Raw genomic sequence first — 26,966 nt, forward strand, 5'->3', positions numbered from 1 at the left:
TATAGCAATTTCTCTGAATTGATATATTTCAGTAAGCGGTAAACTCCATTTAAGATTCAGAAGGTTCTAAAGAGAGATGAAGCATTCCATGACGCTTATTAAAACTCAGAAAGGAAGCAACTTAGATGTTTTAGGGAGTCTCTGAAGCTGATAAGATTCACTATCTCTCTCCCTCCCTCCCAAAGCGTATGTAATCATCAAAGCTGACTCACACACACTTGTCTACCCACCCAGCTGCCTGAAAGAGACTCTGACCAATTGTGAGAAAGGGAGCCAAACAGGGCATGCAACTCCAGGTATCCAGTTCCCAGGGGCAGTCACCTTCTGGTGATACAGCTATGTCCCTTCCAGGTATTTATGTTCCTGTAAATAACTCCTCATTCATACTTCTGTAATCATTTTCACCAAGTTAGACTTGTGATATCCATACTTGGGTCTGCTGTCATTCTCCAATCTACGGTGAGTAGCTGTTCCTTCATGTCTCCCCGAGGGTAGTATCACACTAGTCCTCCCTCCGATTCCTGAACTCTTTCTGTCCTCTTTTGTGATGTTTTCTGAATGTTAGATGAGGAGATATAGATGTCTTATTTAGGGGTCAACTCTAAGTTATTCTAAGCACTTTGATCAGTTATGGGTCTTAGTAGAACTGCTACCCACTGCATAAATAAGACTTTCTGATTTAAAGTATTCACTTTATTTTTTTTTCTCTTTTTTTTTTCTTTTCTTTTTTTTTTTTTTTTTTTTGGTTTTTCGAGACAGGGTTTCTCTGTGGTTTTGGAGCCTGTCCCGGAACTAGCTCTTGTAGACCAGGCTGGTCTCGAACTCACAGAGATCCGCCTGCCTCTGCTTCCCAAGTGCTGGGATTAAAGGCGTGCGCCACCACCGCCCGGCCAAGTATTCACTTTAAAGTAGACTGCAGTACTGAGTCAGATGTCTCTTTTAGCTTCACATTTGAGCATCTTGGATATTATATGCTGGGAACAGGTTCTTCTCTACTGTTGTCTGAGGTTATAACTGCTTCCTGTATTTGGATATCTATTTCTTTCTCTGTGTTTGAAAAATTTCTGACTATACCCTCATTGAATAGGATGATCTATTCTCAGCTTCTTCAAACCCATGAATGTTTAGGTTTGGTCTCTCAAATGCATCCTAGACTCTTGGGAGTTTGGGTTATACTAATTGATTTTGTAAGTGTTGTTTACATTTGTCTAAATGTTATTGTCTTGATCATAACTGCCATCCTTAAGATTATTCCTTCTGCCTGGTCTTGTCTGTTGATGACACTTTACAGTGACTTTATTTGATTGACAGATTCTTTCATTTTCAGAATTTTTCTTTGGCATCTAAATTTTCTTTTTCTGAATTTTTTTCTCCATAATATTAATTTTTTCCTTTAAGTCCTTGATTCTTTCATACACTTTGGTAACATTTGTGTCTATGTCGTAAATTGATTTCATAACATTCCTGTTCATATCATGTCTTTTAAATTCTTTGTTTATTGATTTCATCTCTTTGTTAAAAGGATGACTCAGAAATTTTTTTCTGGATTTTCAAATATCTCATCATTTTTGTTTTCCTATACTGAGAATCCGTCAGTTTTTGGATGTTTTGTACTGGAATTTTCTTTCGTGTATAGGGTGTGTCTTGGTTGTATTTTGCCTATCTTCTGAGGTTGTATCTCCTTTGATTGTAATTTTCCCCCTCTTCCACCGGTTTTTGATTATTTTATAAGAGTCCTCCTGATGAATGATAATGATTTGCTTTATTTTCAAGGGGAAAGCTGGCCGTCTGATTTGACAGAAGTCCCAGTGTTCACTGTATCAGAAGATACTGTGCTCTAGCCTGTGCCCCTTATAGGCTTAGATATCAGGATGCTAGGTATAGCGATACTTTCTTAGTCACTGCTTCTTCTTGGCTGGGGAGACCCTGTTCCTTCTGTTAATCTTAATTCTAGCCAGAAGCGTGCAGTACCAGTGTTCTAATTCCTCTTTGCTATGGCTGGAGCTGGGGCCTATTGAGAGTCTCCTGGTAACAGATCTCGTTATCACACTGATATTGCTCTGCACAGTTTGTGTAGCATGGAGCCTATTCCTCTGATTCAGATGCTCCACTCGTTCAACATTCTGCCTGCCACGGCATCATAGTTCAGAAGGATCTCTTGATCTGCAGAGCAATAGTCTGTCTGGCTGGGAAGATGTGCTGTGGGAACTTTCAAAAACTGGAACTCTGGAGCAGTGTCCATGGATTGCCAAGTTACTCTCCTTTGATGAGTTACCCGGGAGTCGAACTCAGTTCCTGCCAAACTTTGAGCACATTTTGTCATCTGGTCAGATCTCAGATCAGGTCCTGATCTCTCGTCATCAGATCACATGCTTCTCTGACTACAGCTAGGGTACAGCTGTTAATGCAATCAAGGAAATCAGGACCACGAGGGGTGCACCCACACACTGAGACAATGGGGATGTTCTATCGGGAACCCACTAAGGCCAGCTGGCCTAGATCTGAAAAAGCATGGGATAAAACCGGACTTGCTGAACATAGTGGACAATGAGGACTACTGAGAACTCAAGAACAATGGCAATGGGTTTTTTTATCCTACTGCACGTACTGGCTTTGGGGGAGCCTAGGCAGTTTGGATGCTCACCTTACTAGACCTGGATGGAGGTGGGTGGTCCTTGGACTTCCCACAGGGCAGGGAACCCTGATTGCTCTTCGAGCTGATGAGGGAGGGGGACTTGATCGGGGAAGGGGGAGGGAAATGGGAGGCGGTGGCAGGGAGGAGGCAGAAATCTTTAACAAATAAATAAATAAGTAAAGAAAGAAAGAAAGAAAGAAAGAAAGAAAGAAAGAAAGAAAAAGAAAACTCCATTCAGATTCCTGTGCCTCTCATCTAATGATTGCCTGAAGTTTGCTGAGCACCAATTTCCTTTTCATTGCCTGAGTCCCAATGCTGATTCCAGTTTCCAGTAGTGCGAGCTGTCTCCCCATGATTCCAGCCGTGCTAGGTTCTTGAGTTCTTCATGCACTTTTTGGTGGGATTACATTCTGAACAATCACTAGTGTGGTATGATGTGCCACTTAGCTTCTTTGTGGGGGAAAATCCTGTCTAGTATTGTTTCTGCTTTCCCTGATTTATGTATTGGAGAATTTTAATCTTGACTTTGTTCTACCCGGATTACTGGTCTCAATGATGCTGTTTCAGATCTGTCATCTTTCTGGGTATGTATTATTTCCTCATCTTGGGTAATAGCATAATACCTATTATAAAATGCCAACATTGTCCCTATGGGAAATAAAATTCATGTTTTCTTGTTCATCATGTCTGTTGCTACTGTTATGCCGTGATAAAAAGTTGGGGCAGCCCTTCTACTTGTATGGTAATAGTTATTTTTAAAGCATTAAGATTCTTTTGCTTCTCTTTGCAATTTTATTTCAGAAATTGTTTTAACATGAAGATCTGTAGTGCGCACCATGGTGCTGTCAGAAGTAGCGCGCACCATGGCGCTGTCAGATGTAGCGCGCACCATGGCGCTGTCAGATGTAGCGCGCACCATGGCGCTGTCATGTCGTGGGCACGGAGCCTGGGCGCTGTTTGCTGTTCCACGTCAAACTTGAGAGAACTTGTGCGCATGCGTGCGAGCTCCCCCCCTCCAGTGCGGGGAGTCTTTTGATCTGGCCATCCGATCTGGCCAATCATTATTTAGCACGTTTATCGTTCCATTCTGGCCTGAGCCATTGGGTTGATGACACGTCAGGGCTTTGTCTGGCACCGTATATATTCTTCTGCTTCCACGGGGACGGGGTCTTCTTGCCTCTTTCAAACCTCAAGTGTAAGTGCTCCAATAAAGGGCGTTCTGAGAAGGATCCTGTTGCAGTCGTCTCTTCTGCTGGCAGTAGCGGCGTGCTGCAAAGATCCTGCCAATGGAACTAAATATTGTTTAGAAAACTATTTATCAATGTGGGATCTGCACTTGATTGCACATTACCTGCTTGGTACAGTGAAGGGAACACAATCACAATGACTGAGGGAACAGAGACTCATGTTCCTTATCGGAACGTTTGCCACATTTTCTGGGAAGGCAGACAAAATATCACTGACACCAAACTTACTAGTGTATAAATGGTACCCAAACAGAATGAAGTAAAACCACCATGAGTAATTAAAGAAACGGCCTCTGAATACCATGTTTATGAAAAGTATTGTCCCTCACGCTAAGCTGGAGAATGGAAATTGAGTTCTACTGTCTAACCTTGCTAACCACGGTCGCTAAACATCCTCTAGAACAGTGGTTTTGGTTAGTGGCCTGAGTGTTGCCTGAGTTGTTTTTGACAATGAAAAGTATCCATCTTTTTTTGAATCCTTGCATTGTGCTGAGTAGAGCTGGGTTTGGAGCACATCAGTTGGTATGGATCTCCAAAATGGATCCATGAGCTACAAATTTAGTCCCTTACCACAGAAGCCAGTGTGGATTCACCAGAACTTTCAGTCCTCAAATTTCATAGTTGGCCAGGAACTATGTACTAGTTAAAAATATAATCATTAAGACTAGTAAGAAGACAAATTTTCATTTTCAAAGATGTAGCAGACGATACTAATGTAGAAATGTATACAAAGGCCAGATATCCCTTCATTATCATTAATGTGATGGCTATTCATGTCAACTTGACTACATCTAGAATGAACTAGAGCCCTAGCATCAGCACATCTGTGAGAGGCTTGTGTTCATTGTATTATTTAGGTGGGAAGACCCACTGTAAATTTGGATGTTTTGAGAGAGAAAGAACCACTGTAAATCTGGGCCACATCTTCTAATGGCAGTAGACATAGAAAGACGTGGAAGAAGGATGCGTTCGCTTATGCCTGCTTGCTCTCACTCTCATTGGAAGGTTCATCTAGAAACTATATTTTGGACGCCAACACAGACCAAAGCCCACCTGAGACATCAGTTTCTCGGAATGACTAGCAGATTCTTGACCTCTCTGTCAGAAGCCAGACATTGTTGGGCTAGTGGGCCACAGCCTGCAAGACACTCTAACAGATCTCCTTTTAACATAGATTAATTTTTACCAGTTCTCTTCCTCTAGAGAACCCTGACTGGTACAATTAAGTAAGTTCAATTCTCCTCTAGGGAATTTTAGAAACTTAAATATTATTACCCAGGTAGAAGTTTGGAGGTCAGTATGATCATTATGTTTGTGATCAACTTATGGCACTAAGGGATTACTCTTAAAACATCAGATTGTAGATACACACATACACACACATGCACACACACACACACACAAAATCTCTCTCTCTCTCTCTCTCTCTCTCTCTCTCTCTCTCTCTCTCTCTCTCTCTCTCTCTCTCCTTGTTCCCAAGGAATAGTCAACAGAAGGAAAGTGATCTAATAGTTACCTTCATCATTTAAAAATCCAGCTATGAAATCCATTGCTATATGCCAGCTGCTATGTAAGGCAATTTGCCTTTATGTTCCTATTATTGCTCTCTGCAGTTCCGGGAGAGGAATACTATTATCACTCCATTTCACAGATGATGAAACAAAGTATTAAAAGGATTAAATCACTTGCCTAAATCTTCCCTGGTAAATGAGTGGCAAGAGGAGTTTGAGCCTTGGTACATCAGTTTCAAAAGCTCTGCATCTTCCCCCATGACAGTAGCAGCAGTAGCAAGCAATAGTAGTGATGGTTGTGTCTGTGGTAAAGAATCCGGCATATTCTGGGTATTTATGGCATGCAAATATCTGGTCTTCATTCTACACAGCTCGCCCGGGGAATCCTGAACTTATGCAGACAATGGTTCTAGACTCTCCCAGTGCCATTCAATGGCTAACAGCATCTCCAGTGCCCACCAATCTCAGGGATGCTGGATCCTTCTGTGGCATGTACCCCCAGCACCCAAGAATGGACATTTCCATCAAGTCCCCAAAGTGAGACACCTAAGCACTTTTCTGCTCCCAGTAATTTACAGTAGTGTCCTCTTTTAAATCTGATCTCATGTGGTTTAGCCCTAAGAACTGTGGTTATTCCGTTTATGGGTAAATCCTTGGCTTTTTAGTATTTTTTTTAACCCTCAACCATCAATGCTTGATAATCTTTTCCTAATAATTATTTATTCATCAACCCTTCTGTATGCACAGAGCTCACCCTCTGACCTTGCCAATGTGTCAACACTAAAACCTTTGCATTTCTGTCATTATCACTTTCTAAATAAAATGCAACCATTTAGTTAGTATTTTAATTCTTTCAGATGTTGTAAGTGATTTATATTATACAGAATTATGTGTGTATGTTCTATTGACATATACCATCATATAGAAGAGAAGAGCATCCTCATATTTTGGTATTTGAGGGAAGACTTAAGGTCAAGTCTACATAGATATTTGAGGTTAGAGCTTTTAACTACAGTTTGTAGACATTGGGTTAAATTTGTTTCCAGACCGAACCATTACTAATGTGATATTTTCAAACAGTGTATGTTAACAGAGACAGTCATTAGCTCACTTTTTAGGTTAAACAATAGGGAGCGGTTAACACGACTTGCTTATATCTGTTGGTTCTAAAGCTTTGTAGGAATGATCCTGCTCTCTTCCCACTATTTTTCAAAGTTTGGAGTCACGATACAGTCCACCCATGTCCCCTTCAAACCTTACACATTGTGCAGAAGATATAAGCCACACAAACAACAGAAAATCTCTTCCTCATACTAGGGTGTTGACTTAGTACATAGGAAGCTAAATTACATGATACATTATGATACCTTGAAATAACCCAGGACTGCACATTCTGATGTATAATGCAAACAGGTTAGTGTCATATAAGCAAGAATTTACTGTACATATGTGCATAGTTTCAGAAAGCCACACCTGAAACAGCGTCTTGGGAAATACCCTTCTGACCCCAAGTTCATCACAGAGGGAAGTTGGAGCAGCTGGTCTCTAAGGCCATTTCCTGCAACAAAGTTCCCTAGTGCGCATAGGGAGAGACCGAGAATGCAGAACAAAGAGAAGGAGAAACAGAGCCTTCACATTTGGAAAAGAAACCAGGTGTCTCCAGCGTATCTGGGGGTTAGATTTCTGAGACAGTGTAAAAAGACAGGCAGGAAGACACCAGCATCTGCCCTCAACAGATGAGACTGTGCTCTTTATTACACATAGGGAGAGAGGACCTCTCTTCTGTGGGAATGGAGCGTCTGCAAAGAGGCAACTTGGATAGGACCCTCTGCAGTGGGGGCTTGGGAATGAGAAAGTAGATGCAGCTGTGGTAGCTGTGGGCCTGTGATTTCTCTTTTCTGGTATTGTTTGCTTCAGGGAAGACAGATTATCCTGAGAGGCTGTCTCTGTAAACATTCCTCTCTTGGGCTGAGCAGGGTTGAGCAAGTCAGCAGTAATCTCACAGGAATTCTGCACTTACAACAGAGGTGTTCCATCTCTCGGAATTACATGTTTTCATTTGGGCAACCTTAAGTGCAAAGTTTTATAGTTATAGAAGCAGGCAAGTCTTTTCCACCAAACTTCATGATATTCAGATACCAGCTGCTTGGAAATAGGCCATATTTTTTCTGCACCATCGGTTCTCAACATGGGGTCTCTAGACTAAGAATATCTCCCAAAGATTAAAGTAAATGTGCAAATTTGTGAATTCCATCAAAAGAAAAAAAGAGAGAAGCTTATAAAAGTAAAACCATCACAGAGATGATTGGGATAAAGGAAGGTTGGATAGGGGAGCATGGAAGCACAATTCTTAGTTAAGGGAGCCACCTTAGGGTTGGCAAGAGACTTGAACCTAGAGTGGCTCCCAGGAGCCCAAGGCGATGTCCCCAGTTAGTTCCTTGGGCAGCTGAGGATAGGGAACCTGAAATGACCCTATCCTATAGCAATACTGACGAATATCTTGCATATCACCATAGAACCTTCATCTGGTGATGGATAGAGATAGAGACAGAGACCCACACTGGAGCACTGGACTGAGCTCCAAGGTCCCAATGAGGAGCAGAAGGAGGGAGAACATGAGCAAAGAAGCCGGGACCACGAGGGGTGCACCCACCCACTGAGACAGTGGAGCTGATCTATTCGGAGGTCATCAAGGCCAGCTGGACTGTGACTGAAAAAGCATGGGATAAAACCGGACTCTCTGAACATGGGGAACAAGGAGGGCTGATGAGAAGCCAAGGACAATGGCACGGGGTTTTGATCCTACTTAATGTGCTGGCTTTGTGGGAGCCTAGCCAGTTTGGATGTTCACCTTCCTAGATATGGACGGAGGGGGGAGGACCTAGGACTTACACAGAACAGGGAACCCTGACTGCTCTTTGGACTGGAGAGGGAGGGGGAGAGGAGTGGGAGGAGGGGGAGAATGGTGGGAAGAGGGGGAAGGAAATGGGAGGCTGGGAGGAGGCGGAAACTTGTTTTTTTTTCCTTTTCTCAATTAAAAAAAAGAGTAAAAAAAAAGAAAGAAAAAAAGCAACCTTAAAAAAAAACCATCACAGAGATGAGGGGTCCCTTCAGGTCTGTTTTTAGAAGCTGGTCATTGATTCTGCTGCATCGACTCTTTCAAGTTAGAGTCTCAGTCCTGGTGAGAATCATACTTGGCCTCTCATCTCTCTGTGATTCCATTGAGAGTGCCTTTCTCTTCATCTCTCTTACCTGTGCTTTCCGTTAAATGTAAATTGTTCTACAATTGTATTGGCTGGCCGTTATCCTAATAATTAACCCCAAAGTTTGAAATGCATCAGTTTGATTCAGAATGTTTTGTGCATCTGGACCTCAGAAATATTTTTTACTCAGAGTTATCCTGGTGAATAACGTCATAATAGATTGAACTTCCTTAATATTCCACAAATTTGCCCTAGTATTCCACATGATGCTTCCTCAAAAGGTTACATAAAAACAGAACATATGTAAATAAATTGGGTTATTATTGTCATGAGTCAACTCGATAATTTGCTAACAAAGTATCATATATGTGTTTCTCTTTCTTAAAAAAGATTCACGATTTCTTATCCTTAAGTAGTTAAAAATAGCTCCAGAATTCAGCCTAATTATCAAAAGTTTTCAAATTGCATCACACTTCCCACCCATCCTCAACAGTATTTCATAATGTTTTGGAGAGTGTGAATCAATTCATGCTTTCATGTTTTGCAAATGAACTTGACTTTGCTGCACTGCACCTTTAAAGATAATCCTCTCTAGATAATCAGGTTAAGTAGATGACTCTCAGTATTGATTATAAAAAGAAGTTTAAGTTCTCAGAATACTGTGTATGTCTAGTGAAATACTTTGTCTCATGATATAGCAAATTATATTTTTATTAAAATTTGTGTTCAGAAAGCACAAATTTCTGTGACAACATCTGTGATATTTGCTTTTAAAGGTTTGTATCTCAGTGAGGTGACCTGACTTCTGTTGGTGTAGGAGGATTGTGTCTGGTTTTGAGGATACTGGCCTGGCCTCAGGTTGGGTAGGACGGTTATTCTTGAGTTTGATGTTTCTTTGTATGACCTCTCAGGGGCTATGTCTCTGAGAAATACTGATCCTCTCTCCTTCAACAGTCACCGACTGTGCTGTTCACCTAGAATTCCTTTCCCCCATCTCTACGCGCTCTCTTTCCTATTCTGCTTTATGCAGTTACTCTAGGTAAATACTCACATCTGAACATTTAGAGCTACGGTTTTACAGATAAAGGAGAACACATGGAGTTTTCTTTCTGGGTCAGGGCTATCTCACTAAGTGTAATATTTTCTAGTTTCATCTGTTTACCTGCATGTGTAGAATTACATTATGTATATATACAGAATTTTTATTATCCATTCATCTGATGAAGAACTGGTTTCCTTATTCTGGTGACTGTGAATAAAGCAGCAATAACCATGGCTCAGCATGTAAGTATCTGTGGTGTAGGATTAGATTTGGACACACACCGAGGAGTGGGATAATTGGGTCATGTTGTGTATTTACTGTTAGGTTTGTCAGAAATCTGCACATTGATTTCTAGAGTAACTACAGAAGTTTGAAGTTCTATTAAAATTACCCTTCATACATGTCCTGACCAGCACTTGTTATGAGTCCCTTTGTTTTAATTAGCCATTCTGACTTGTATAAAATGGAATATCAAATTAATTTGCATTTCCTTAACTGCTAAGGATCTTAAACTTGTTGAAAGGTATTTCTTATCCATTTTTATTCCTTCTTTTGAGAACTCTTTGTTCAGAGCCATAGCTCATTATTTAAAATTGTTTTTATTGAGCCGTATGTTTTTCTCTGCTCCTCTCCCTTCCACTCCTCTTCCCGTCCATCCTCTCCCATGATCCCCATGCTCCCAGTTTACTCAGGAGATTTTGTCTTTTTCTACTTCCCATGTAGATTAGATCTATGTATGTCTTTCTTAGGGTCCTCTTTGCTCTCTAGGTTCTCTGGGATTGTGAGTTGTAGGCTGGTATTTCTTTGCTTTGTGTTTAAAAGCCACTTATGAATGAGTACATATGTCTTTCTGGGTCTGGGTTACCTCACTCAATAAGATGTTTTCAAGATCCATCCATTTGCCTGCAAATTTCAAGATGTCATTATTTTTTTCTGCTGTGTAGTACTCCATTGTGTAAATGTAGCACATATCTTTATACATTTTTTGGTCAAGGAACATTTAGGTTGTTTCCAAGTTTTAGTTATGACAAACAATGCTGCTATGAACATAGTTGAGCACATGTCCTTGTGGTATGATTGAGCATCCTTTGGGTATATACCCAAAAGTGGTATTGCTGGGTCTTGAGGAAGGTTGTTTTCTAATTTTGTAAGAAATTGCCATACTGACATCCAAAGATACAGTACCGGTTTGTATTCCCACCAGCAATGGAGGAGTGTTCCCTTTACACCACATCCTCTCCAGCATAAGCTGTCATCAGTGTTTTTGATCTTATCCATTCTTACAGGTGTAAAATGGAATCTTAGATTGATGATTCAGATAAGCATTGTTTAATTTTCATGTGTTTGTGGACTTTCTGAAATTAGTGCTGCTGTTGAATTCTAACTTTACTTTTAGATTCATAAGTTGAGAGTTCTTTTTTTAGGTCTGTACCCCATTTTTTGTTGGATTATTTGTTCATTTGGTGACCAATTTCTTGATTTCTTTGTATATGCCTTGGGCCTGCTCCATAGCTCATTTTTTTTCCATAGATCATTTTTTAAAAGGGCCATTTGTTTCCTGGTTCTTTATATTTTTGGTTTTTTGTATATTCTAGATATTTTAATATTTGTGTAATTATATAGTGTTCTGATATTCACATGTATACACACACACACACACACACACACACACACACACACACACACCATGGCAAATACTCTCTCCCAGTCTGTAGGCTCCCTTTTCCTTGGTTATTTTCTTAGCTGTTTAGAAGACTTTTAGGCTATTCATTGTCCTCAATTCCTGAACAAAGGGAGTTCTATTTAGAAAGTCCTTTCCTTTACCTGCATCATGAAGAGTACTGCCTGTAGTCTGCTTTAGGACTTTCAGAATTTCAGGTTTTATATTGAGAACATTGATCTGTTTGAAGTTGGGTCTTTATACATCGTGATAGGTGTGGTTGTCATTTCATTCTTTTACATATGGACATCCACTTTTCCTGTGCTATTTGTTGAGGATGCAATTTTTTTCTCTAGTGTCTACGTTTTGGTTTCTTTGTCAAACATCAAATGACTTCAGTTACATGTGCTTTGTTCCATTGCTCAACTGTGCCAGTACTATATTCTCAGTCTCCAAATCTTTCCTTTCATCAAAATTGAGTAAGGCTCAATTTAAGCTGCTAAATCATCAACAAAATTTTTCGAATGTATTTGATTTTTTTGTGTGTCTGAATAATGGGAAATGTGTATCTATGTAACATAAATTGCCCTCATGACGTTTCCCCTGTTTTGAAGGGAATAGCTTAGCACTTACACATCTGAAAAAGAAAATATAGCTGAAACTAACATCAAATTCTATGTCATTATAATAATAAAAATTGTATGAATCTTAAATGGGTACATTAAAACCAAAAGAAAACCATGTCCTTTATAAAACTGAAAATGTAGGTTTTATATAACATTGCATATCTTGGGGCTGGAGAGGTGACTCAGTGGTTAAAACACTGGGTGTTCTTCCAGAGGACTTAGGGTTGACTCCTAGCCCTACACTGCAACAACTCACAGCTGCCTGTAATCTTCAGTTTCAGGGAATCTGACAAGCTGTTCTTCTGGCCCCTGAGAACACCATGCATGCATGCTGTGCAGAGATATACATGCAGATTAAGAGTGTATACTCAATAAATAAATAAAGTAAACTTCATATCACATATTTTGTTAGATAATTATCAAATGACTATATTTTTAACTGAACATAGTGGTGCATGTCTGTCATCCCTGTGCTTGGGAAACTGAAGTAAGAGACTTACAAGGTCAAGACCAATCTAGACTACATAGAGACACACTTGTTTCCAATCAAACAAACAGGCAAATTCTGTTTGTTGAGTGTCTTAGTCACTATTCCACTCCTGATGAGATACTATGACCAAGGCAACTCTTACCAAACAAAGCATTTAATTAGGACTTGATTACAGTTTCAGGAGTTTAGTCTGATATCAATCATAGCAGGGAGCTTGGTGGCATGAAGGCACAGTGCTGAAGAAGATAAGCACTATGTCCTGCTCCTGATGCACTTTGTTTAGAAATGAGAAAAAGGAAGAGAAGAGAAAAAGAGAGGAGAGGAGAAGAGAAAAGAGGAGAGGAGACTAGGCCTTGCATGGTCTTTTTGAATTCTTAATTCCATTCCCAATGATATATTTCCTCCAACAAAACCACACCTCCCAATTCTTCTTAAATAATGCCACTTCCTGGTAACTAAACATTCACACACACACACACACACACACACACACACACACACACACACACACGCCTATGAGGCCATTTTTATTCAAGCCACTACACCGAATAATTATGTTTTAAAAAGAAAACAATAAATGAATGACCCAAAATGATAATTTTCAACATTAGCATCTTTGAACAATTTTATTCCTTCATCAAAGCTTTGGTGAATATGCACAATTGCTGGGTGATGTTCTGGATATCAACCTCCTGGCCTGAGTCAGATAACCATCACTCTAGACCAAGTGAGCAAAAACTAACAAGAAAATATCTATACTTAAATATGTGAAGAGAATTGAAGTATGCCAATAGGATAGTCAAGAACCAAGCATATTCCTTAGATGGTTCAGGGAATAATGGATGTTAAAAAGAGATTTGAACTATAAGGAGACACCCTGTTAAAGTGAGTAGGATGAGTATTCTAGGCAGAGAAAAAATAGGGTGCTACCTTTCCAGCTTTATAACAAACTACCCAAGATACAAGTTAGTTCTTATAATGGCTCACTATTTCAGAGATCTCAATTAATGGTTGCTTTTGCCATTGCTTTTGGCCCAAGGTTGAACATCATGTGGAATATATGGCAGAGCAGGCCTACTAACTCATGGTCCATAAGCAAGGAAACAGAAACCCCCAACCCAGGCATCACCCACCGCTTAAGATCCACAGTTCTCCTAAGCAGTCTACGCCGAAGACCAAGGCCTTAACAGGGAAGGGTGGGGTGTTCCAGGTGTACACTGTAGCCATTGACTAGTCAGTCCAGTCTTTGCTAGACAACACAAAGAGAGGAAGAAGTGGAGTGAGGAGGCAGAACAGAAGACAAGGGGGAAAGAGTCACTGATAAGTAGGCCAGGTGAGCTTGAGAATTCCATGGCAGGCATTGCGATCAAATACAAAACCAAACACTTCCTACGTGAAGTGGGTGGGTTTGAATGTTATTCAAACATGTGAGTTTTGTGTATACTATATGAACACACAATAGTAATGTAACAATGGACTGTTCGCCTCCCCCTGGATTCGTACTTCAGTTGCATCGTTTTTCCTCTGCTACAAGCAGTATTGCTGTTGAAAAAAAGGAAGGACCTGACTGCTCCTAGGTGTGGTGGAGAAGAAGGTTTACTGTAGATGTGTGGGAGACAAAGGCAGAGATACCTGGGAAAGTCCAGAATGAACATGGCCCTGAGTCAGGCCATGTGAGGAGCGCAGAGACGAGACAAAAGAATAAAGGCTAGACAGAAAAGCAGGGTAATGGAAATAACTGGATTATATAGGACAGCAGCCCAGTCACTAAACTGGAGAGGGCAAGATAGAGGGTGGGGGGTGCCAGTTATATCCAGTAACAGGTGGGGACTGAGGGATGTTGGGAGAACCTGGTGTCCAGGTCTGCTTTGATATGTTACATAGGCCATCAGTCCCAGTTAGCTGTCAGTCTTCAGATTGAGACCTAAAAGCTATGAGTGTTTCTTTTCTTTTTTCTTTTCTTTCTTTCTTTCTTTCTTTCTTTCTTTCTTTCTTTCTTTCTTTCTTTCTTTCTTTTTTCTTCTTCTTCTTTTTTTTTTTGGTTTTTCGAGGCAGGGTTTCTCCGTAGCTTTTGGTTCCTGTCCTGGAACTAGCTCTTGTAGACCAGGGTGGCCTCGAACTCCCAGAGATCCGCCTGTCTCTGCCTCCCGAGTGCTGGGATTAAAGGCGTGCGCCACCACCATCTGGCTGAATGTTTATTTTCTTATCTTCCACACATCTATCTGAAGAATTCTTTGGAATGTGTTCATAGGGGCAGAATTGCTTCCTGATATGCATTTCCAGTTTGACTTGTCTCCAAACTGCTCTAAAACGTCTGTACTGACTCACACTCTGAGAGGCTGCACCACTGAGAATCCTATTCTAGACATTTCCCATGATACCATCATCCTATGGATTTGTGCTAACATGATAGACATGAAATGACGTCCTGTTCTTTCTACATTGTGTTTCTCTAAACATTAATGCACTCTTTTTTGTTGCTAATCCTTACAAAGTTCATCCTTATTCTCTAAAAACAAAAAACTTCTCTGCTGCCTTTTCCTACTCCCCTCAGTTCTCATAGTAATTTATACTTATCTTCATTATAAGATGTACACATATCTTCATCATGAGGCTTGAATCTCAGTAGTTGCTGCTTGCAGCTCGCTTGCTTGTTGATCCGTTTAACACTCTCCCACACAGTGCTTCATAGAACTCCAGGGAAGCTGCTCATGTGTTGACTCTACCTGTGCCACCCCTGAAGTTCAGGAAGTGTTATTGACTTTAAAACATAATAAATATTTTCCTTTGTTTTTAAATTTTTAATTAATTTTATTTGTATCACTGATAGGCAAATTTCAACTTCTATTTTGCCATTTTCTTTTTTTCCTTAGCCTTTAAAATAGCCTCAGAGGCTGAGAGATATGTTTTAGCAGTTCAAACCTCTTCCTTATCTTACAAAGCATCCATGTTTGTTTCCCAGCATCCCCTGTACCTCCAGCGGATCTGATACCATTTTCTGGCATCTGTGGGCAACCCTACACACACACACATAAACAAAAATATAATAAATCTTTAAAAATTAGCCTATCAATAAAGCACATTTTGTAATTCTTAAGCTTCCTACATGTACTTGCTAAATCACCTTCTGCAACAGGCTTTTGAGGAAAGAGTCAAATTTTACTACTTGCATATAAAATTAATTAAAAGGGGGCACTTAATATGATGCAAGTAATGATCTTGGGAAGTCAATGTTTAACTAGAGATCAATATAACTTAAGTGCATGCTATTTGCAAAAGAAAATTTAATTCCTTAGAATAATAGCCCCTCATATTTAGAATGTGCATTCAAAATTTGAATTGCATTTGAAATTGAAGGACTGTTGTCAACCAGAACTTTTGTTGTTGTTTACATTTTTCCAGTTCTTTGAAAGTTTTGTACAATGTGTCAATAATGATATTCAAGCCCTTCTCCAACCTCTTCAAGGGTACCACTTCATCTACCACTCAGCAGTAGCCTTCCTAAATATAAACGGCAGACATACTGGGAAAGAAATCAGGGAGGCAATATATTCACAACAGAATCTAAGTTGTTTTTCTTGAAATAATTCTAGCTAAGGAAGTGAAAGACTTGTATGATGAAAACTTCAAGGCACCTAAGAAAGAAATTAAAGTCTCTGAAAGATGGGAAGACATCCATGCTTGTGGACTGGAAGTAGTGAGACTATGAAGGTGGCCATCCTATCAAAAGAAATTTACAAATTCAACATGATCCTCATCAAAACTTCAACCTTATTATTCACAGAAAAAAATTTAAATCTTAAAAAATTCATATAACAACAGAAACTACCCAGAATAGCTGGATTAATGCAAAACAATAATAGCACTGTTAATCACAATTTCTGCTTTAAGGTATACCATAGAGGCACAGTAATAAAAACAGTGTGACATTGACAGAAAAAAAGATACATTAAGCAATGACATATAATAAGAGCCACCCAGAAGCCTATTTTCACACGACCTCATGATTATTTTTTAAAAAGCCAAAAACCCATATTAGAGAAAATACAGTATCTTAACAAATGGCGATAAACCCAGAGTCATCAAAACATGCCACTGTCACATTAAGGAAAAAAATCGAAGCACAATCAATCCCCTTGGAGCAGTTTCACCAAGAACAAGCCCAGACTTGAATTCTCTATTTCTCTCTGTTTTCTTTCATCTATATGTAACTTCTATCTGTTGTGTGATTCTGAGTCTGGGTCCTTACACCTTCCTATTGCTTATCTTGTCTGTCACTGTGTGTCTGTTCCCATTAAAGGACTCTCCTGTGTATTTATTGAACAGCATAGGAAGCATCACATGGGAAAGAAATAAGGAATGTTTTATGGAAATTATTAAGTGTTTTTTGAGAGATTTTCTTGACTGATTTCAACTGAGCCAGATAACAAACAAACTCTACAAAGCAATATCCATAGTTGGTTTTACCATTTGTGGTGGATATTTAATGTATAAGGTTGTTTTAAACATATTTGTCATTTTCAGAATTTACTGCAACAATACACATAACATTGTTCTGGGTCAGGGACATGGAAGAATCCTTAATTTAGGACTAAAGCAGTGTGCTAGCTTATGTTGTAACCGCTGATTACATGAGAAATCCAAGGCAAATACTGTTGCTTGTTATTTTTTTCTCTTACAGGTAGCTTAAACAAACAGGCTGAGTACAGAGTAGATCAGCAGTCTTAGGCCTTAAATGACCTCAAAGTGCTTTATTATCTTCAGCTGTGAGATTCCAGTCTCTAAGAACGCAAGAGATACTTTAATGATCATGTATAGCCACAAAATGGTACCAGTAAAATGATAACTGCATGTAGAAGAATGAAACTAGATCTACATCTCTCACCATGAATGAAGTTCAACTCCAAGAGCACAAAGGATATCAACATAAGACCTGATAACCTGAATCTAATAGAGGAGAAAATAGGGAATATGCTTGAACTTATTGGTTTATGAGGTTCTTCCATTTATTAATCTAGATGCCAACTTTTGGCTCTACGCTGGGCTCTAGAGTTGAGACCAATGAGAGGTCTTAGTGAAGTCTGATTGCAAAGTGAGAGAATGAGGACCATGGAAAGGGAATGTCAAGGGAGAGCCTGTGACTCCAGTAGTATTCCCCTAGAGTCTGATTTAGGCAAGAGTCCATTCAGGAGAAAAACTCCAATCCATGTGGAGATGAGGCATGCTGCCCTTGGGTGGTAGGGTCAAGTTCATCTTGACTCAGACATCATGGGAAATGAACAGAAAGCAGTTCTGAGTGGAGGAGAGAAGGGGAAACAGCTTGCCCAGGGCACGGATTGCTATTGCAGGTTGTGGCTATGACTCAGTGGTCTGCCTTAACAGGCTCTAAAGCGTGCTACTCTCTTCATGTCCCTGCTAGTGTTTCTGCCCATGTCTTCAAGTTCATCCTCCAGGGTTTCTTCCCATCACAAGGATGTGACATTCAAAACCAGACTTGATCATACATTTTAGATTTTCTTTGTTTATTTCCCATAGTTTTGGAGACTTGCAATAGGAGAGAGGAAGATGGTTTGAAGACAGGAAGGCGGGGCTCTTTCCTGACAGTTCAAGGATGGGTCGTTAGTTTCCTTGATGACCTCTGAAATTGATTCACAAGCACAAGTTCTATTCGGACAAACCACTACCGTTGGTGGTCAGGGGCTGATGGTGCACTGATAAAATCTATTCCATCTGCTCTGCTGCTGTCAGGTAATTTAACAGATAACCACCATGAAGGCTTTGCTATGTCACAATGAAACAATCCCTGTCAGTCATCCCTGAGATAAATTAGAGGAGAAGAAATCAGCTGTAAGCAATTTCTGTCACTACAAAAGAAAGCATTGTTGAGGTGGGCCTCGCCTGCGGTAGACTGATAAGTACTTTGATGGATAGAAATACAGGCCACAAGAATAATGGGCCACACAAGAGAGCCCCTGTGTGTCTAAGGACACAACAGGTTCTACGAGTCTTTGGTTCTTTTGCAAACTTTACTCCCCGGACTTCCTTTAAAGGGACTTCATTTTAATAACAGCAATGAAGGTTCTAACCACAGAAGTTTTCATTGGTGACATTTTGGAATGACAAAACCCATGTTCTCCATACTGTTTCTCCTTGGCAGCTTCCCACTTGCCTCAGTTTGCTTGTCTAGCCTTCTCCCTTGGGGATTGTGAATGCAGCTTCCTGTAAACACCCACTGCGCTTGATAAGTTCTCAGTTCACTGTCATTCCCTCCTAGTTTCCCTTGTTTTGATCCTGGCTGTTCCATCTGCATGTCCTCTCCACTGTGGCTGAAAGGGACATGAGCCTCACTCTTCCTCAGAACCTTGCCTTATTGCGCTCACCACCACCCTTCATCTCTCTCATTCAGATGAAGTCTCCCTAAGAAGGCCACTCTCCAGTCGCAGAACTGACACACATGCCCCTGTTCCCTGGCTGGCCTGTGATAAATGAACCTTCCCACCATGCTTTGGGTTTAATCTCCACAGATATGGCCTCCTATGTACTACGAAGCTCCTGTAAATTGGGTTTTGGTAAGCCGAGCCCATACTCCACTAGGAGCCCTGAGCCTTTCCCAGGGCACCTCATTAGGTTTTCAGCAAGAGGGTTGGAGATTTAACCTTTGTCTGAAGTCAGGCTGTGGAGAGACCAGAGATACAGCCAAGCAGAGGTAGAAGCTGTATAGGGCAAGGGATTTCTGCTTCTGAAAATGAACTAATTGTATAAAATGAAAATGAATATTTTAAAATATTTAAATAATTAAAGAATTTGAATGTTACCAGCTCATGACTAAAACACAGCTTAGTTTTATTTGTGTATGTGTTTATGTTTATCTGTGTAGAAGTATACACAAATATACACATACATACAAACACGTGAAATACATGAGAAAGAGAGAAAGAGAGAACAGAAGTTACATATTCTTGGGATCTGAACTGACACATTCAATCAAACAATAATTGAATAGATTCAGAAAGAATCAGTATTATAACTACATCATGGATTAATAAATTCTACGGCCCATTGTGTATAGATTATATACAAACACTAAAGCACTTTATGGAGGGTACTGACTCCTATAGTCTTGGCATTAAGCTCTTGTGGATACTGAGGCATGATTGGCTGCATCTACAATTTGTCCCTCCATGTCTCACTCTCCCTGCTTTTCTGAAATATTGCAATCTAACTAAGTCATCGTTGAGGGCAGACATTGTACACCTATTTCCATTCTTCCTACTGACTCCGTAATGGGGGAGAACCCTAAATAATGTGAAAGTCAACTGGCACACCGCTCGTACTTTTCTGTTTTCATGTTGGTTGTGACTATTTTGCCACTTGAATGTATATTGAATTTACTAATATTGTGACACAGGAGGCTAATGCATATTGCCTTTCTTTGAGCATAGTCTGTTTTGATTTATTAGATTTATTAGGAAAACAATAGTATCATAAATCTGTTGTGGCTTGGAACTGAGTTGTGGCTGATTTCAGTCAAATAATTTGTGTATCTTTTCACTGTTGATTGAATAGCTGATTGAATTATTGAAACTAATTTAAAGTTAATTTTGAATTTAAATGTGATGTAATTATAACACTGTAAACTAATGTTTAAAAAAACATTTCATCACACCGAGAGGTAAGGGGTGTGTTCTGACTTGAAAGTTCATCTTCATTGCCTCCTGCTTATATTTAAATCTCTTATGTGTCACTCAAATCAGGAGGCTCTTACCTTTAATCATTTGCATGTGACAATGGCAGATTAGCCACTTCTTAAGATTCATGCTGCGAAGAGTCTGGAAGTCTCTCTGGACTGCCTTCTTTCAAATCAGTACACTGGGCAGACTTGTAAAATGTCTCTCTGCTATACACTATGTCTTGTGTTGACTCTGCATCCAGATACAGCACAATTCTCAATATCAAAGCTTTAGGAACTTAGCAACTCTCTGCTTGTCATTGCAGAGCTGGATTTTAAGTCTTTTATCTCTCCATAGACAAAGACTAAAAGCCTAATAAGAAACTCAAAGCCAAGAGGGGCTGCTTTGCTTTGGGGTGTATTACTCTTCTGGAGAAACGAACGCCTTTCATTTAATGGAATGGGAACCTTGGGACATCCAATTTACAGGGGCTGAAAAATACTTTAGGAGGAATTTTTCAATGTATTTTTAAGAATATTATTTATATCCTCTGCTTGGTGAGCTGAGATCACACTTCAAGGGACACCTATAACACTAAATCACACTAGATTTCTGTTCCCAGCCTTCATCTCTCTTGAAAGTGCAGTTCTGCAGTGTGAACTGTGAAGAAGCTATGTTAAGATCAATTTATGAAATCTGCACTTTTGCTGATCACCTTCTCATGCCAAATTGTCACCGAGGAAAAAAGGAGAATAAGACACTGGTGTTGCTAATACCTTCATAAGTGCCAGGGCCAGGGGATGCTAGGCCAGAGGATGCTTAGGTCAAGCGGTGATGCTCTAGCTGAGGGGACAGGCTGAGGGGAAGAGGTGTATACCTGAGCACCTATCTTAAAAACAGAGGGCAGGAAGATCGTTCAGCACTAGAGATGTTGTCTAGGCAGAATATTGTCTCCAGAGATATGCATGTCCCTATCTCTATAGAGAAGTAGATTTTGCCTATATGATTCTAGTTAAAGACTTGGAGATAACAGGAGTATTCTGAATTACCTGGGTGACTATAATCTAACCACAGAAAGAGGAAAACTGAACCAGTCAAGAAGCAGACAAGGAAGACAGAAAAGCTGAGAAAATTCCAAGGACATGAATAGTCTGATGCTCTGTTGCTGGTTCTGAGATGGAGGGTCTGGAGAGAGGACCAGAGAGAGTCCTATGAGAAGTTGCCTGTGACCAGCAGGTGGCCAACAAGGAAGCAATAACCTCATTCCCACATGCAAGGTCCTTGGAAGTAAATTTTCCCCCAGGTTCCTAAGAAAGAAACACAGTCCTACTAGACTCCAGCCCCATCTTTCAGTAGACAGAATGCTGCTGGGACATGCCGTAGTGGACTTCTGACCAACAGCGTTGGACATAAGGGATGCATGGGACTTGACATTATTTTCCTTATGGTAGTTTACTGAGGTGTCGATGAAAAGCTAACCTACAGTGTAATGCATGTCTTTCAATCTCTCCTCATGACTAGTCTGTATTGATCACAGAATTTATTTCATATTACCGTGACTAGAGAAATAAGTATCTTCTCATGCATGTTCAGCTTGAGAAGCATAGTCATGAGACACACGACTAAAGGGAATGAGTGTGGGTGTATGTTTGCATGTGAGATGACTCCTTATTCAAATTCGGGTAACACTGAATAATACATTCCTAGTTTTAAGATTCAAAACATATACTTACATGTGGAAGGTTGCAATCAAGAAGATCATAAAATTGCTTTCCCGGGGCTCCCAAAATGTTTTTCACCATTCATTGTGCTTTTCTCCATGAGGATATCCTGGCTGCTTTCTAATAAATGCCATACACACCAGGCTTTGGAAAACCAAGCTAAGAGGTAAACACAACCTACTCAAGACATTCCTTGTCCAGGCAGAGAAGACTTTGGCAGTCTTTTTGGGGGAATGTTAGTTGGGAACACACAAGACTGTAGATTTAAAGGAGCCTCTAAACATGGAGAAAAGATGAGAGGGCAGAAATCAAATTGAGGTACAGGTTGGAAGATGAGTGTAGGAATCTCAGAAATGGAATTAAACCCAAATGAACAAATTTCATCAGAGGTAGGAAGAGATAAACAAAACAAACACAAAAGGCTATAATCTAGGAAATGCTACTAAGATACTATTTAGATAGATAGGTATATATATATATATAAACAGACAGACAGACAGACAGACAGGCAGACAGATGGACAGACACACAGACAAATGGTTGGTAGGTTGATGGATAAATACATAGATATACAGAAGATAGATAGACAGACAGACAGACAAACAGATAGATAGATAGATAGATAGATAGATAGATAGATAGATAGATGATAGATAGGCAGATAGAAATGTAGATAGATGATAGATAGATAGATAGATAGATAGATAGATAGAAAAAAGAAAGGTAAACAGATAGAAAGGTAGATAGATAAGTTACATATGTTTGTGAGCCACCATGCGGTGCTGGAAACCAAACTTGGATCCTCTGGAAGAGCAGTAAATTTTCTTAACCTCTAAGCCTAGTATGTATGTATTTAAATAAAACCACTTTCTAATTAACTTACAAATAAAAACATTACATTGTTTCAAGAAGATAAATTATAAATGTTTGCTAAGATAGTTATGTTTAGCATGATATTAAAATATTATACAATTTACACGAGTCTATCAAAAAAATCTTTAAAGTACATTATACATAAAGTATATATATACACACATAAACATAAGACATATTTATGTTTTCTGTATCAATTAAAAGTAAATAATTTTAAATATATTCACATAAAAATGGAGTCGAAGAAACGAATGTGAAAAATCACTTATAGTTTGGAAAGCCCAAGGGAAGAATCAAGATCAACCAGTCTGGGCCTAGCACAGTGCACTTAGCTTGCATCCCTTTAAGGGATCTTTGTCAAGAAAGTGGTGGGTTCAGGAAGCAGACTGTGTTTGGAGAGATGCACAGCAGGGATGCTGAGACTGCTTTTAAGCTCCCCACCCTTCTATTCTGAGGTTTGTTTGCTCTCTTTGGACTGGAAGTTCTGCAGATGAAGACCCATAAATTACTCATTTCCTGGCACAATAGATAGGGTTAGTCAGCATTTATCAAGGGAGGGAATGAGTAAAATTTTGCAGCTAAGTAGAAAAATTCAGGGTTAAGATAAAATGAGACTAATTTTTCCCAACTTTTTAATGAAAAAAAGGATTATTTTGTTTTATTTTGCTTTAAAAAACAATATAATTTGGGCTAAATTGATAGAATGAACAACCTTCAATTTTCCCTTCAAACAAAGTCCATTCAGTAGAAAATAATCAAACAGAAGGTCCTTCTATAATTGTGGCAGTAGCTAGAATTGCCTTGGGTCCTCGTCTGCTGCCTGCTTCACTCCATTTTCCTGTGGCTCAGTGTCTGCTTCCCACAGGTCATAGAGGGCACCCCTCCAAAGGCATTAAAAAACAACAGTGCACAATTGCTGAACACGTTTAAGAATTACTCTGTAAATTGTATAAGTCTTGAAGAGTTTTTAATTCATCCCCATTAAATATAATAAAAAAAGTGAATCTCTTCTTCCACTGTTAGCTTTGGAAGGGCAGAAATTAGGCAAAGTTAGTAAAGCAAGATATTTTGAAAGGAGTAGGACTCATTTAGGAACTAGTTTGCCACATAGTTATATTTTAAAAATTGTACCTTGAAATCACATCTTGCCCATGACTTAAACCTGATATCTAGGCTTTACTTGAAGTCTAGAGAATCACAAACCTGAAAGCTATATAACACAGGACCTAAAAGGAGCATCTAAAAGCTTTTTGTTTAATATGTGAATTTGTTTCTGAGACTGTGTGCCCAGTCCGAGCAAGTTCTCATGTGCCAGGGTCTTCTCATTGAACTGTGATTCAAGATGAGCTAAAACACCCTCAGAACACTTCTCTTATGGCTGTTGTTGCTCCTGTATAGTTCACTTGTGCTCAGTCACAGTGTGACAAAAACTGTTCAGAGTCAAATTCTCCAGGCCTGAGAGGCAGGCGGACATGAAAACCTGTCCCACTAGGCTACACCCACATCTCTCTGGTGAGATGGCATGTGCAGGGTGAGAACACCAAATGGTTGCAGGTGATCCATGCAGCTGGTGGAAGGGCATGATCTGAGGATAGATATTTACTCAGTCTGTTCAAGATTTTCCTGTCTTCATGAGCCATGGGACGTCCTTTGCCTTTGTCTGTGCTTTTAGCTGTTGGTTTTCATGGCCTGTTCATTGTTTACATTACAGGCAAAGAGTCTCATCAGAACTCCATTTAAAAGTCATAGTGAGGATGAGGCAAGAAAATCTCGGTAGATGCCCTTCAAGCCAGAGAGAGGGTTTGGCTGTCTCTCATTGGCCGGAGGTACCCTGCATCACACCAGCTGCTATGATGTCACTTAACCTATATAAGCTGATGCTCACAGTAATAAAGTGAGTTCCTGCTTTGACTTGACTCCCTATCACGTCTGATTGTCCTTCTTCATGGGGCTGTGGAACAGGCAGATAGTGCACTCACCTTTCCCTGGAGAATAAGGCTAAGGAGGCAGGGCACTGAGAAAGGAGCTACAGCTGCTAAAAGACATTTGATTATTAATACTCAAACTCAGAGAGGTCTGCCTGACTCGACCTCCTGAGTGCTGGGATTAAAGTCGTACCCCACCACTGCCTGACTAACTTCTCCTTTTAAAAGATGATATTAACAGTATTATAGGCATTGGTTATCATGAGGATCAAATTAAATACTTGAGGTGAAACAGAACTTTATGTGTCAAGTATGTGCACACGACCTAAGCCATTGTAGTCACAGTCACGTGGTAGTCAACTAAACATTTCCAGTGTCTCTGCTAACAGTGATTTCCTTTGAGCAGGTTGGTATCATGAACAACTGTGCAGTCTCTTGCTTATAGTAAGCATTGATATAAGTATAAAGCAAAGCTACTCTGACTCTCTTATCATCTGAGAATAACCATCTTTTCTTGATATTTGCATATTAAGTACAGTGTCAGGAAAAGGAACAAAAGGATAGCACTTGTCACACTGAATCAAAGATGATTTAATTTTGTCTTTCATCAATCTGGCAACAAGAATGCCACATGCTTCTAAGAGTAATAATGAAGCAGAATATATTCATCCAGAAAACTTACATGGTAATAGAAGACATAAATCATGTGAGTAAGTATAAAAATTAAAGTGGAAGTTTGCCAGGGACCAGTTCCAGAGGGTGACAGGTTCCAGAGAGGAGGCAAGGAGTAGGTGAGGGAGAAGTGGCAAGAGGGTCACAGCCTGACTAGCAGTTAGAGTGTTTCTTATTTATACAAAATTCAGTAAGCAGAGATATAGCCAAGTTATTAAAAATATAGATTATATCATTTTTGTTTCCAACATGTGCTTAAATTTTTCTCTTGCACGTGTGACATCATAAGTTTAGACATCACTGAAAAACTATGACAGAATACAGTTATCTTTTATAATATTTTCCCTCAAGTTTAGTCATCATTTACAAACAGAGATGTTTTATAATCATTTTTAATCATCAGCTTTATGACCTAATTTTTAAGTATCTGGAGTCATATGGCAGCCTGTTCTCAGGCTGGCAGCTCTTATGGCTTCAAGGATGCTAGACAGAAGGTGAATCTCCAAACAACCCTGGCCAGATTTCCATGTCCCAAGTAGCGTATTATTAACTCTTAGTGATCAGAGTGCTGAAGAAAAATCCTCAGGCCAAAGCTGCTGCCGTTATTATTCAATTTATGCCATAATACTATGAATCTTGTTGAACTTTTTAAGTTTACTTTGTTTTGATTATCCTGGTTTTGAGTAAGTACAGAAGCAGATGTATCAAGAATATCTCACAGCCTCATAAAGAGATCTCCGCCATGTTTGTGTGTCACAACATCCAAGGTGTCAGGAAGACCTTCAAGTAGAAAAGGTTATCTCACTAAAATGAGAAAGGTAGTATGGTTAGCACTTTCCTGGGGAAGCTCAGAAGCAGTACTCCTAGGAGAAAGCATAAATGATTAATAAGAAATTTCCCATCTTTCTAATATCTCCAAATTGTACAAATATTAAAAGCCCCCCACACATGCACCATGTGACAATCTAAACCAAAAGTGGCGTGGTGGCCAGCATGCGGCTCAGCTTCGTTGGATCTTTGTTACACAGCTATGCTGACTTTATGATGTTTTCCAGTCTTGTCAGATATGGCTATGCCTGAAGAGGAACATGTCATAAAGGTGTTAGAGACACAGTCAGCAAACAAGGAAAGCTGGATGACTGCCTTCAGGCAGGGGTCATGGAAGATGGGCTCTAATTTTGAAGGAAAAATATGGATCTGAGTTCAGAGGAGTAATGGACCCGACTCTCTACTTGGAAACATACTGAGATGAAAACTGATATGTTTTGGATTACGTTCCATGGGTTTTGCTTGCAGGGGAAATATTATAACGTGAGAGAAAAAGAAAGAAATTTGGCAAAGGATAGTAGAAATATTTAAGTTGTCATGCAGCTGCAATAAGAGCCAGGGCTATCTGGAAGCTGAGATGAACCTTCATAGACATCTTGCATTGAGAGAAATGACTGAGCCTACTGCAGTTTACAATGAAGGGTCTATCTGTGTGAGGAAGCTTCCTTCAGACTTGGGAAGTCATGAGGAATGGGCTAGACTCACTGTCAAGAAAAATCTGCTTGCAATTGGTAGAATGAAAAGAATCCAGAACGTATGCTACACATTAGTGTTAGAGGTTGACACAGGAAGCCTGGATCTCATATCAGCTTACGGGACCTGTGTAAGGGCTTCATATGGTTTTTCTCCTTCCAAACAGTTGT

The sequence above is a fragment of the Microtus pennsylvanicus genome, chromosome 3 (genome assembly GCF_037038515.1).
Source record: "Microtus pennsylvanicus isolate mMicPen1 chromosome 3, mMicPen1.hap1, whole genome shotgun sequence".
NCBI lineage: Eukaryota > Metazoa > Chordata > Mammalia > Rodentia > Cricetidae > Microtus > Microtus pennsylvanicus.